General features: G+C 32.7%; 1 protein-coding gene across 3 annotated transcripts in view; it reads left to right on the top strand.

The window, feature by feature from the left end:
• Tk (Tachykinin) overlaps nucleotides 1-15,415 on the top strand; it is a 49,707-nt gene that overhangs the window by 19,030 nt on the left and 15,262 nt on the right. The gene's annotated exons all lie outside the window — the stretch shown is intronic.

Here is a 15,415-nt window from a genome sequence, read left to right as displayed (position 1 = left end):
AATTTGTATTCGATATAACGAAAATACAGATCCATATTTATGTTTGGCACTGAATGTAGTCATCTGATTTTTAAATTTTATGTGAAGAACTTACGCTGTATCGAGCTGAGAAACAAGTTGCTGCATTTAGCCTTAAATATAAGAAATAAATATAGTTCTTATCGAAAGCAAATTTAATAACAGAGCGAAGAGAAATAAATTGAAAAATTAACATTTAAAGCTACTTAATCACTTTATTAGAGCATATGCTAACTTTCTCGCCAGAGAACAATTATTTCTACGTGTAACATTGTTCGATCCGATTCATATCTTATCATATTTACTCACGTTTTGCATTACTTTTCTAATGTGGAAGATTACGACGCATTTTACAATGCGCGTTATGGGTGATGTAAAACCAATGGCTACTCGCACATTTTCTCGCAGGAAAAAATGTGCTTCTTTCATGTCGCATTGCTTATTGCAACGCTGTAGGGTTTTCATACGTCGGCTTTATACAATGTCGCTCGCGTTTATTTTCCGGTCGTCGTTTTACATTTCCGATGCAAGAACATTACGGAATACGTCAGTTTCCATTCGTAGCGTAGTGGATCTAACATCACAATTTAATCTTGAGCCGTGAAATTACGCAAGCCGGTAAATTAGAATCAGGCGGTTATGGACGGCTATATCGAGTTTGTCGGCGCGGGCGCACGCTTCCCTTAGGCGCTTACCCCAGCAGGAGTGACAGTACAAGTGACTCTTGATGAATTCTCCGCGGTTTGACGGATGTGCGCGCCGATTAAAGCGATTATGGGCGCCTGCTGTCGAATTACATCACGTGAAAGCAATTATCGTAACGTGCACTTTATTACGTACGTATGATTAAAGTTTCCCCGCCGCTCGTGTACACACACCGCTATTTATCTTCGCTACATAGTCTTCCGCTAAAATTTTGCGAGACTTTGTTTGCTGTGAAATCCATTAGATAGTCATACAGGAACACACTTTCTCAGAAAATTAGTGTGCGTTTCCAATCCTTCGAGTCGCGTTGAGGATACGCAGGATGTATTTGGAGCATCGTCTACGCGACGGATATGTACTTATCAAATAGTTACCTACCGCTAACAATTTGGAAAATTAGTTGTGGTGTAGTCTTTTGCAATTGTATAACTTATACTATAAATATTTGTATAACTTTACGTTTCAGTATTAAATAAGGCAATAATGCATTCTAATTTCAGCGTGAATTAAGAATCCAGGAAATATGAATTATTCAATAAGAGAGGAAAGTATTTTGATAACAGAAGGAAATAAAAAACTTCTTATCTAGCGCAAGACACTTTATGAGAAAAGTGCAAGTTAATGAAAAAGTTGAAAATTACAAGGTTCTAATATTGTGTATATAAAAATCTAGATAAAAATGATTAATGCGGTATGTGTAAAAATGTGCCCGAGATTGCTCCGCTTTTGTGTTTGAAGTAATCGAGGTATATATCTCACGATATATCTTGCATAAATAGAAGTAGTCTGTAGATAATGTCTCTTCATAAATAGATTAATCAGCGTCCTGGAAGTGCATAAAAGCACTTTTCGATTCAAGTGTAAATAACTTTGTAAGAAATTTATTCCCTGAGTGTGCAAAAGCATTCGGTTAAGATTATTTCTTCTAATTCTTAACGAGTAGGGGATTGAATAGGGGTTCTATCAATTAATCGTGATGACGCATAAAATATATTCTAGCATATCGTAACATAATGACGTGCATATCCGATATACATTATTGCAGAGTCAATGAAGAAAGGTTTAATGCGTGCACATACGCACCTCACGCGCAGGATAAGACATTACGCTTTTAATATAGATCACAGTTTCTAAATATGTCGTTTCTATAAAAATGCGAACAAATATATTTTCTCACAAATAATTCTTTTAATAATTAAATATAAATCTGAAAATTATAAAAAAACGATAATTGGGAGGTATTTGATTTGGTGATTATATAAAATATTTTATTATTTTTAGTATGGATAAAAAATTATTTTATACACCCAATCGAGATATATGAAACATGTTATTATATTATATCATAATAACATTTTATAAAAGTTATTAATTATTAATTATTACTTATATTTATTTCATTAAAAACACTATATAACGTATATATTTCTAACATTTTCTTCACATATTTTATCGTTGCGTTATTTCGCGAAATAAACGCAGATAGCACATAGTCGTTAGGATGTCAAGAATAGAAGAGAAGGTTATAACGTTTAAATAGTACTGTGTATATCCGAAAGGATCGCTGAGTAGTTGAACCTTTCAAGGGATTTTTTTAACTCCTTTTAAAGCTTGGCGGACCATTTTATAATGCCTGGAAAAGAAAAATAAACTTCAATTATTTTTCATTTGCGTAATTGGAAGAACAGCACTGTATACTAATACCAGTCTTAACTTGTCTTTTCTCAGACATGTTCTCTAATATTTTTGCGTTTTTTTAAAAGATTTCAGCATTAACGTACGTCTTGATATTTTTCAGAATAAGATAAATAAACGTTACAATAGATTTTAGTTGCATATGTTAAACGCTTATATGAAATATTTATTATTCGTTATATCCTCTTTAAAGACACATTCACTTTAAAATATTTATTTTGCGTAGGATTTTACGCGGAATGTATTTTTTTTATTTTAAATCACTGTCTTCTAAAGCGTCTTCATTACACAAATGCACGATTGTTCGGTGTGACATGTTGGAAGAAACTCGTTTCCTTCGTTTAATGATTTTTTTATAGCTACCTTAAAAGCTCTTCAGATACTTTTCTATGTCCGGAAGGTAGTTGAGGTGAAATACTACCGCGGAGGTGAGAAAAAGTAACTGAGAAGAGTGCGATTTTAATCCGTATCTTTAAAAGCTGGCCTTAAAGCTAGAGACGTCTTACGATATTGTACATCCAATGGATTGGTTACTAATTTAATCTAAAAAAGTTCGTCAAGATTATTTTCTACATTTATTTTTAAAATTTGCTGGCCAAGATTATGATAGATTATTTAACGTGAGAAAGTGATGTCAGTCGTTTAAATATTGGCGCAAAGAGCAGATGAAGAATAATAGAGCGTAATGATTAAAGTAATATGATTCATTATTGATATCAATTAAAATTTCAGGCAGTTATTACATCATGAAATCGATGAAATTAAATTGGTCTATTAATCATCGTTTGGTTCGGTTATCGTCAATGTACGTAATAACGGAATTCTGAACATTAGATAAGTATTAATGATACACCGCGACGAACATGTTTTGTCACGTCTCTCAACGTGCTCGTGAAAGCTCGCTCGCAGAGATAAATAACGTTTTGCGATCTCGGTGGAGTGCTCTCGAAAAAGTATATTGTTGGAATTTTATGACAGTATATTTGCAATAAAACATTTCTACGCGAATGTCCGTGTGCTGCAGCGTAGTTTAATTTTCTGATGCAATTGAAAGTGATTTAATTATCTATTTAAAATAATTGATATAATTCATGCATGAATAATCAAGAATGAACACTGTAGTAATCTTTGCAATTTCCTAAGAGGAAAACCAATAAAAAATTTGATTTAATTTATTGCACACTCTTATTTTAAAAAGTGTGTGGAGAATTTTTTGCTACTAATATTTTTCTTTTATGCATACGCAGAATTTTATACATCATAATAGTAATATTAATTTTTATCTTATTTATATATTCGATGTAGTAAGTGAAAAATTTAATATAATAGTATTTTAATAGTTTTTACTGTTTAAGTATATATAAAATATACGGTTGGTAATATAAATAGCATATGTATCATTAAAGTTAGAGATCTGATTTAGGGAAATAAAGCATTACAAGCTTAAAAGCAGCAATCATTATAAATGAAACAACTTTCACCGAGGAAATGTGAAAATCCACTTAAGCTTGAGCATCTCCCTCTGATAAATCGTAATGTCTTTATTGTGGGATTACTTGGGTCCAAATTTTTCATGTTCCCCCCATTTGTTTTATCGTTGTATTTCGAGCTTTTTCGCAAGTCGGTGATTACGATTGAGTTACGCGTCAAGGATCGTAATAACCGCCGGCTGAGATAAAATTAAATATGTAAATATGAAACGCCGTTTATTTCATGCGCGTGACTTGACATCGGATTGTGTCTTGTGATATCAGCCCGTACTAATGTAATGATCTCAGTTAAAATAAAGTTGTTTTATAGAATAAGATAAATATCATATCGCTCTTTTACGACTTATTACTTTTTCAATTGTTTTGTCAATGAGAATTTAAATAAAAGAAGGAAAGGAATCTAAATATTTATTTAAAAATTTCGCAGGAGTAGAAGGTAAAATTTATTCTATAGTTCAAAGAATTTTATTTTATAGTTCAAGAAATTTATTCTATAGTTCAAAGAATGAATTTATCTCTTTAGGAAGTCTTAAATACACAAAATAACGTAAAAATATTTCAGTTTAAGCCATAGATCAGAAATAATCAGATATATGCGTTCTTGCCTAGGCCGAGAAGCATGCATGATTGTATGTGCTTTGAAATCGTAGATTCTTGTGAGCATGAATCATTTATAGATGTCTGTATGTCGGCAGAGTGCAAATGTCATAATGCTTCCTAATGTTATCCGTTATTCGATATCATAGCAATATATACTCTCAGTTTACTTTATGCAATCTGTAATAGAGCTGGATGCAATTTGAAGCGAGTTAACGGTATTCAAAGATGATCCTACGTTTGTATTTGGATATCGTTGACAACTATTTATACACTTCTCTGTCGTTATATATTTTTGTCAATGCAACTACTGTGTGTATAGAATATCTGTATGAGATTTTATTTTTTAAAATATTTTTCATACAGTTTGTTAAATATATTATATCTTACCTAACGGCACAAAAATAAATACATATTTTCTGTCAAAAAATTAATTTTAAATAGAAATTTTATCGGTATGCTATATATATATATATATATTGTGTTTGAAATTTCTTTATAATTACATAAAACTTACAAAAGAAAAGAAAATAATTTGCTAATATCTGCTTTTTATAATTCTTTTTAAAAGTCACGATAAAAGGTGATTAATTTCTTTTTATATCAAACCTTACAATCAACTTATTATATTAAAGTAGCTAGAGTTGAGAATTCTTGAAAAATATTGTTTTATCTCAATATATTCAGTAAGATGTACGTATCTTGAAGAGAAAGATTTTACAAGGCAACCGAGAGAAAAGTTTGTAATTTTTCGTTCATAGTTTCCACAATGTCTTATAGCTTTTGTTGCATTCAGTTGATCTTGCAGTTGTTGGTCGGTTTGTCGAGATTCACCAATATTATTGTACTATTTTCTGTCATTTCATTTCCGAATCAGCTCATTTCCGCGTGTCTTTAATATCTTGTTTTAATTTATAGTTTTCTTTTACTTTTGTAAATTTTTATTTGCCTCACTTATTTTCCGCGGCTATTTATTTAGTAACTTATATTTGTCTTATATATTATTATGCATATTTGGTATTTTTATTATAGTAAATTTAAATTTTTTTATTTACTATTTTTATTTTATAAATTGACATGTTATTGCAAAAATAACTCTATGTGTACCAATTTTGTTTTAATATCAGGAGCGAGAAAGAAACAAACATAGGTGAAAATAGTGAGATAATAGGATTCTACGCACGTACACATAAGTATTGATATTGTGTGAAAAGGCATTATGTATATATAATTTGAAAGCAAAAACTCGTTCAGAAAATTTCGTACAAAAATGTCAAATTATTATCGACAGGAAAAGTGCAGAGAACATTTACGCTAAAAAAAAAACATAACGGGGACCAACAGGTTTTCGCCTGTCGACGAAGAGCGTGTGTGGCACGTATATATATATATATATATATAAGGTGTCCCATATTCGCATTTCGCTTTATGAATGAACTCTGATCAACATAAAGTTGATTATTGTCTAACTAAAATGGCAAAACAATTTAAAATTATATTATAAAGATTGAAAATGTCAAAGTTGCTGCAAATCACATTTTAGGCATATAAATAGACATATAACTTTATTCTTTATTTAATATTATTGTTAAAAAAATTGCTTTAATAGTATTTGAATCAAAATTAAATAAAAATGTATAAAAAAATTAAATTGAATTTTTATGTGTGTAAAAATGTAACGAGTATGAGCGTGATACATATATGTACGTACGTACTATCTAAAACATATGGATGTTGGTGTACTTGCAGTACATAAAATTTATACTCTTTTTTTATTACTTTATCGTACAATAAGTCTATTTATTTATAAGTGTACTACATAATCAAAGAAAACTGTTTCCTCAATACACTTCAGTGGAGAAAAATAATAATGTAAACTAAAACATATTCCGGTTACAAATATATCTTATAATGCTGAAATATTTATTGAGAATATATTCATGATACCGTGATTTTTCTAAAAAATACTCTCTCTTTAGTAAAAAAATTTTATTATCTTTTCTCTTGTGGGTTTTATCAGAGATATCTAAAGTGAGCTATATAGCCTTCGCTGTAAACAACGATTTAGAATCAGTCCAACTATTCGTTTTTTTTTGCTTGGTGCATGTACACGTGTATCCGTCACTGTCGATTTTATCACGGTTCACCCTTTTCTCTAGTTTCTGGACAATTGTAGCACACAACATGCGGACATATGGCCGGAGATCTAATTTATCGTGGCGCGACATGAATTTAAAGTCGTTTATCACTATATTCTAAGATTGATGATAAATCATTCTGTTAATCATGCTAACATGATTAAATATGTTAGTGATTATGAATATAAATATTATATTAATCATATAATATTTATTAATGAAAAAGTTTAAAATTTATTTTAAAAGAATAATTATATTGTCTTACATCAAATATAAGTGGTGGAATGCAATGCATCTATTATTTATTTCACAATTTTTTTTAAACAAGACATAATAAAAATGATTGTATTTTATATATGTTTTGCAAAATAATTTTAACGTTAGACAACAATCTTTAAGTTTTATTTTAAGAAGGGCAATTTTCCAATAAAAGTAAATTAATTTTGCGTAAAAATGCAATGAAAACTGGACGACCGCACGTAGTTTTAGCTATGGTTTACCTTTAAAAGGCTGGAAATTGAATACACGTACATAAAAGCACGTTCATTCGTTTATCGATAGACGAAAAATATTCGATGCGATTAAAGATATAACTCTTTTATGCTCGCCGCCGTTAGTCTCGCTTCGATGTTTCTTTTATAAAATCGTCATTATGTGCGGAACCACGAGAGAAAGAATGAGGGGAGAAAATCGAGATTGGAACACGTTGGTATTTGCATTTGAAAATCAATATGCGTATAAATCCTTTTGCCCTTTCCGATGATGACAAGAAACAATCTTCAAAGTGGTTTGCGCTATTGGTGTGGTTGTGGTAAGTCACGCTCGACAGAATTGGCCAAAGGAATTTAGCTTTTACGTTCAAATACTTTGAATCACTTGTAACAAAAGTAGCAATACTGAGACGGCACAAGACAATATAAGAGATAAGTCAGTAAATTCTTCATTAACAAAAAGTTTCCGATTAAATTGTAAAAGATTGCACAGATTAAATTTCACTTAAGTATAACAAGCAATAAATTTTTTTTCTTGCATATTATATTTTAAATATAAAGATATCTTTGAGAAAAAGTTTCTACGTGATACACTTGCATGTTTATAAAAATAGCTGTCTGAAATTGCTGCCTCTAGACAATCCGCTTTATGCTTAAAAAAATGTTCTTATAAAGCATTCAACACAAAGTACATTAAGCAGTGAATTTTTTCTCGCTTATTTTATTTCGCGTTTAAATAGTACTTTGAAAACAAAAGATTTTTGCGTGATATATTCTGGGTCTTTTTTCCAAAATTACAAATCTGTTAGACGTGATAGTAGTACCGATCCATAACTTGTCTCAAGAGAATTCGCTAATATCTTTGTAAGCTGATCCCTTTGAAAACACCTGCGCACACTACTTGTTATGATCAAGTTGTTGCTTAAGTTGTTTCATAACGTACGACATAGATTACCATATAAATTTATAATTATATATAAATTATTTATTAAAAGACTGCATTATTCTTCTGCTTATTATTCAATTTTATATTAAACAGCGATTTGTATACATGTTCATGAAAATAACTACCCTGGAAATCTAATAATGATAACTTAAATAATTTTATAAAAGTATATTTTTTGTTTGGAAAGTAAGAATTTTTTTATCAAGATTTTTCGATTTCTTAAATATTAAAGAAGAGTTGATTCGTTTCTTTAACAAAGTCTTTTGATCCAACAATTAATAAAATAAATTGGAGATTATTATTAAGTAATCAGCATAATAATGAGTTCTCCCAATTAAACACAAAAAATTTTTTTGTACAACTGAAAATATTTTGTGAAGAAAGAGCAGCGCTTATTGAAACTATGCATAAATTTATCGAAATCAAAAGAGAAATTTAAAACAAATTTTATGTTTAATTGTCATTTTATTGGAAAATGGTGACATTGTGCCACTTTCATGAGTCTATAAGGTCAGTTAACAAGAAAAGTAATTTATTCTAAAGTGTCGTATTCATGCTGAAAAAGCTGTCCGATTTGCTTGCTGAGCTGTTCACAGATAGTACGTCGCTCCCGGTAGTACTGCATAAGTAAATCTCATTTCAGTTTAGAACGTAGGTTGCTAAAATCTGCTTATTCGTCGTATTTGAGATGAGGAGTTACATAGGGGCTTGTAAGAAGATCTACATAAAAGAGACTTTACAAGCGAACATTTGATTTTTTACTTTGTGGGAATAAAATTTGTATATATATTAATGTTTTGCATAATACACATTTTGCGTAACAAAATGTTAAAATTTTTCTTTTAAAAATATAAAAAGATACATGTTGAATGTGTTTTCTACAAATGTTTTTTGAGCATCTTAAACTTAAAAAAATGAAAAAAAATTATTAATTTAACTAAAAATCTAATGTAGATTATATTCTATATAAAAAATATTATAAGTTTTATATGATATTTTTTAATTTACTAATATTTGTGAAGAAAATATTTTGCTGATTATATAATGTTATTAAAATACATATTACATAACAAACATAAAGTTACAATTTTATCATTACAAGTCTACTTGTATAAAACCGATATAAAACAGATCTCAATAACATATGTAGAATAAATGGAACATGAAGAACACTACAGTAAATAACAAAATGCAAATTTAATAAAATAATATTGAGTGAAAAAATATTTATAAAATCCAGTAACAACATGATGAAATATTTATAGAATTTAGTAAAATGTCAATAATATTATTAATTTTCTGGATTTTAACGTAATTGTTTTATATGCGCTTATATGCGTAATAAAATGATACAGTTATTGCAATTATTGATATTTTTATTAATATTTTTATTGTGTTTAAATTAAAAGTTTTTAAACTTAATACTTTTCTCAAAATACGTAAGTATATAAGTACTATAGATATAAAAAATACAAAAATTGTAATTATCTACGAAAAAATAATTATACATTTGTCTGCAAACATTCACGTTATCTGTTATAATGAAAGGGCACATAGTCGACTGCTGTAATTATTAAAGTTACACCTACGCCGATTTCGGGTCACTTATACATCTTTAACGTTCGAAATAGAAAAATATTTTTATACAAAAATGTCATTATAATGAAGTTGTTAACGTGTATGGAATTTTAAAATTAAAACTATACAATTTTAGATTTGAAAATCTATATCGTCTGTTTGTTCTTTAAATTATTATTGCCTGGATTATATTTTGTATGAAACAATTTTTACAAAAACGGAGAAATTTATTGTTAAAAAATAAGCTTTATCTTATATCCCACAACTTTTATCTTTTATAAGACAAGCTTTTTTGCACTTGATCAATTTGATTCGTGCATGCGACCGCCGGGGGAAGTGAAGTGAGATTTACGAATGACGCGAAAACGTATCCACGCTGTACCGTTAACGCAATCGCTCTGCATGATTGCATTCTGTGCAAATTCATCTTCGAAGGGACGGAGATCGATCGGGTTCACCGCTGACTCAGCCGTAATCAGCGGAACAGTCGCATTCCACGTCTGTTTCCCGCGATGGGATTTCCGGCGCGAGGCTGGGCATCCACGTCGGACTCGCGAATTTTTGCACGTATGTCACGCTATAACGAAATCCCGCGTTGCCGTCTCCCTTCACGCGACAGTTTATATTCGACGATTTTTTGTAGAGCGTCAAGGGCGGGCTGTTGTCCCCACGCGGCGGATAAATGAGAATCTTCTCGAGATTCGTTCTGTCACGAATGTGCTTCGGCTTTCCGATTCTCAGACGAGTGGAATCCGCCAACCATTCTTTTTTAATAGATCCTGCGGCTTGTACGCCTCTCATCTGAGCGCTGATCTCGGATGGATCTCGTTCGTTGTTGTCGCCGTGAGAATATTGTCGCGCGTTGATCCTCGCCGCGTTACAACAGGTGGATCTCGACGTTTTGAACGCGTCCTGGTTTACCGCTTTTACTCTCTCGCAGAAAGTCTCGAGCTTCTTTACCGGATCTTCGTCGTTGCAAAAAGGAGCTGACGAACAGCAACAGGCTACCCTTTCCGATGAATCGCTGTCATTATTTTCCGCGCGATTGTTACTTCCAATGCAACTACAAGAACCGGTTAGGCAGGCCGCTGGAGAATCGTGAAAGGGCTCTCTGCATTCACACGTTGATTCTGCGACGTCGTACCTCGTGAAATCCCTCGGCACGAGTTTGCCAGTTTTTATCTCGATAGACGATCCCTTGCCCGAAGGATATCCCCCGGTAATCTTTTTCCGCAACTCCCTCCGCGTCTCTCTCTTTAAATCGTTGCTCGATTTCTTACACTCCCGCGCGAGCTCGTTTAAACGGCGCCTTTGATACGTCCAATCATCCGGAAATGATACCTGGGGCTCTAAATCTTCCAATTCGATCTTATCGCCATAGTCTTTTGTCCTGATATCGTCGGAAACGTCAGAATTGTCGAATGCAAGATAGTCACGTGAGGTTTTAAGCTGCACATTTTCTTCAGCCGATAGATTGAAGTCTGATTCATCTTTAATATTATTTCCCGGCGATTTGGAGAGCGTTTCGCGAAGTGCCGCTTCCCCTTCGGCGTAGTCCGTCCGTTTACTCGTTCCGCGAGGTCGATATGCGCTCTCGCAGCGCATCCAGCAATCACAAGGGGAATCGTTCACGTTTTCCGGACAACGACAATACGTCGCGCAGTCCGCCGTCTCGTTCTGCTCGGCGTCCTCGCAACAACAGCCGAGCAGTTGCTTACCTTCGCGAGTGCGTATCACTTGGCACAGCTTCTCGGATCCCGTTAAGAGCCTGCGACAACACGACGACTCTCGTTCCCCTAAAACACTCGCCGGCTCTCGTCGCCGTTGATTAGTGTTGTTCTTGTATCTCGATTCTCGCGGCCGCTGGTAACTCTCATCGACCGGCGGGGCTCTCATAACGGGGCTGGATGCTTTTAGCGGAGGACCCATCGTTTCATCATCCCTTTGTGAAATTTGCCCTCGCGACAACGAGTTTGCATTCGGCCGCCTCGCCGTCAACCTGTTGGATCGTGAACTCAGACTCCACGAAGTCGGCTGTCTGGCTCTACTTGTGGAATAGCGGTACGCGGAGATAAGTCCTTTGTATTCTCTGCTATTTAACAAAGTCTGATAGGAGCGCGCTGATAATTTATCAACTCCTTCCTGGCCAGGATAAAGCGGTTGATTTAAAAAGCTGCTGATATCACTTTTCTCCTTTAATTCTTTCATCCGCGGATCTTCTTTCCGTTCGTGGACACGATAATAGAGATCTTTTTCCTTTGTTTTAAGTGCGATATCTGGATAGGTATTAATCAAGTTATCCAAGTTTCTTCTGCGCAGTGATTTAAACGTACGAGCTTTCACAGGCTTGCTCTCGATGGTTCTCGATCCGTTAATTCCGGAATCAAGAGTGGCACGTTGAGATCTGTCTTTCACGATCTCAAGACTGGTCGTTTCGGTAACCGTCGGCCACGTTTTGCGATCTCGTTTGGAATACCAGCCGTAGAATCTTGGTGGAAATTCGCGATACTTGTAGAAATCTCGTTTGCTTGACGATTTTGGATATTGATAGGTAAATGTAGCGGACGTGTCAACATCTTTTCTAGGATTTTCTTGAATTGTAAGCTCAGGATTGCTGCAGAAGCGAGATTTACGTGACGAGCAGCAATAATTGGAAGCATTCTTTTTACGACCGGAGGACCGTTTTATCTTTTTTTCCGCGGAAGTCACGTTTTTATTTCTTACCGACGTCACTCTAGATTTTCCTTTCTTCGATGATCGAAATCGTGTACCTGAACACCTTACACTGCAGTTGCTAGATCTTTTTGTGTCGGCATAATCCTCGTCGCCGCTACTCACCTCGAGGCGACAATTCTGTTCAATGTTCTTGATGTATCTTAATATGTCTTCGTTCTTCAGAGTCTCAAAATGATTGATCTTGCTGCGCTGCTCGTAATTTTCAAGGCGCCGAATGTCCTCCTGATTGTCGTTATCATCAAGAGTGTTTGCATCTTTCGACATTACTTATATTTAAAATGACACCTTGACAAAGTTGAATCAGGATTTAACCTCGATATAGCAATGTGTGTTTAAATATTTCTTTGATGATGCAACGAGCAATGTATCATGTTTTTTTGCATCGCGATTTGGGTGTATCTCGACATGTCACTGCTGGTGTTTGCTCGCAAACCTCAAAAGTCCGCAGTAGTAGAAGGTTAGACTGATTGAAGGCCCGTCAATCCCACTGATGTTTTCTGCAGACGTTTTCGATATCGTACGGTCGTGAATATGTGCATAGAAACGTGATTGACTATGATCAATATAAATTTGAATTTAATACAAGACTTTTTGAATATTCTAGATAGTGCAAGAATATGCAACACAAAATTTAAATTTGAAACATGCAATTTTTTTATATTCGATTCTCATAACAAAGTCGAGAAATAGATATTTTATGAAAAAGCAGTAATATAAAAATATAGTAATATCTTTTTTACCATCGGACTTTTTATACATTTTAATTCTCGAATTATATACTTTTTCCTTTGAATGTAATTATACGCCTGGAAATATTGCAATCTTTATTAAATCTCTCAGTATAGAAAGCGCATACATATACCGTCTAAAAACTCTCGTTGTAGCTGCAAGGCGTATATACTTATATTGTACAATAAATGCCGTTTGAAAAATGTTTCTGGTAAATTCATATACATATACATACGCCGTTTGAATCTGTAAATTCAACAACAACGCGACAACGACTGTTATACGCGTTCTTTATGCTTTACAGAAAAATAATTTTATTCAATTTATTATTTGAAATTAATTGTCTTTTTAATTAATCAATGATATATCACGCAAATCAGTTATTCAAGATAAACAATTCTGGACTCATCAGAAATTAGAGTTTTTAAATAAAATTTATTTTAATATGCTGCAATTTTTTTGTGCGAAAATATTAAGATTTATATTGATGTTTCATTGCGAGCGATTCTGATCAACGGCGAAGCCGACCGATGAGGTAGCCACATGACTCTCACTCTATTACTGCTGGCCAGTTGATCAGCTGATCGTAGTAGCGTAATAGCGTAGCAGCTTACGCGCGTTCATTCATGAAAATGCGCGCACGTTGGGGTTTCAAAATGCTATAAATTGACAGCGAAAAATTAACGCTTACTGCATATATTTTCATCACGTACATAAAAGCTTGTATAAAGTATAAATATTCCGTTTGACAGTCACACTGCAGGTTTTTTTTAAAGAAAAATCAGAAATATGAGTTAAACACGTTTTTTATTAATCTTTAACTATTGTATTTTGTATTGATTCACGAATTGTTACAAAAATTATTGATTAATTGTCTCTTGAACGGCGATAATTTGAGATTTTACACGAACGGCGAAAATAGAGTGTCCTAGACATCTCACAAAAAAAAAACTACACTACTCTTATACTATAGAAATCTTCTCATTAACCAAGAACTGTCAAATGTGACAAGAGCTGTCAAATGAGCTGTTGAAATATATAACTTTCGCGATAACAACTGCTCAACAACATGAAATAACGCACAGCGCGCATCGAGATGACTAATCAGATGACTATCGCGGAAAAGCAACAACAATAAAAATTTACAGACCTCTTTTAAGCTAAGAATATTCGTGTTTTAGCTTATGGAGTTTTTAAATTGTAAAGTGTATTAAAAGAAAGACTAAATTTAAATTATTACCAGCTGCATAGTAATATGCACACAATTTCGAAATTGTTACATTAAATTTAATGACAAATTTCGGAGTTACATAGCAATTTCCATGTTTTAATACTCGCTCTTTATGCACACTCTCTGAAGGACTACAGCCGCTTTATCTCGAATAATATGGAAAATATGCTTTTGACAAATTTTACTGTATTTTACTTAACAGCTAAAATTTATTATGAGAAATGAATAGATATCTTTGTAATAAATTTTATAAATAATAAAAATATATAGCTAATTTTTGTGATTTAAAAATTTTTGTGTTTGGATACTTTTCCAAGTAATGTTACAAATTAATAGAAATGTTAATTCCACAACATAATTTTTTTTTAAGTCGTAAATTTTTCTCTTCTATTATGAATGCTGGTAGAGAAACGCTGGATGTAATTTTAGCGGCTAAGACGTCAATACATGCAGTATAAAGTACAAAGCTGCAACTTTTAGTAACACATTTTGCATCCGTCCTGTTGTATAAGCGCTGCATACAATTCGGTGCGCCATATTCAATGTTGTTCTTTTTTTTACACGGTTTTACAGTTAACAGAAATAATTTTCAGTAATAAATAAATGACTCGTAAATGGAAATAAATGTCACTCACATTAGCTGCACTGTACGTCTCGCATATCACGTTAAAAGTAATATTAAACCACTAATCTCTGTTAACATTTCAGTCGTATATTGCCATATTTTATGTATAAGATATATATAAATCGCTTTTGTCGGGTTATTTTTGGTCAATAAATTTATCTCGTAGAAAAAATCGAAGAAGTATTTTTACATTTTATTTAAAGATGTTAATTTAATTTAACGGACTGTTGACTTATTTTTATTTAGTGGGGCATTGATTTAGTTACAATGGTTTAAAAATATTTGGACTTTAATGCAGGTATACATGCATAGAAAAATTGTGAGACGAAAAACAAAGAATATTCCAAATTCTAACTGAGCATATCTTGGCGTTGCAGATAAAATTAAAAAACTTTGTAATTTGTTAAGCAATTTGTAACATCGAGTAAATGGAATT

This window comes from Linepithema humile, chromosome 4 (assembly GCF_040581485.1).
Source record: "Linepithema humile isolate Giens D197 chromosome 4, Lhum_UNIL_v1.0, whole genome shotgun sequence".
NCBI lineage: Eukaryota > Metazoa > Arthropoda > Insecta > Hymenoptera > Formicidae > Linepithema > Linepithema humile.
This window is presented reverse-complemented; position numbering and strand designations above follow the sequence as displayed.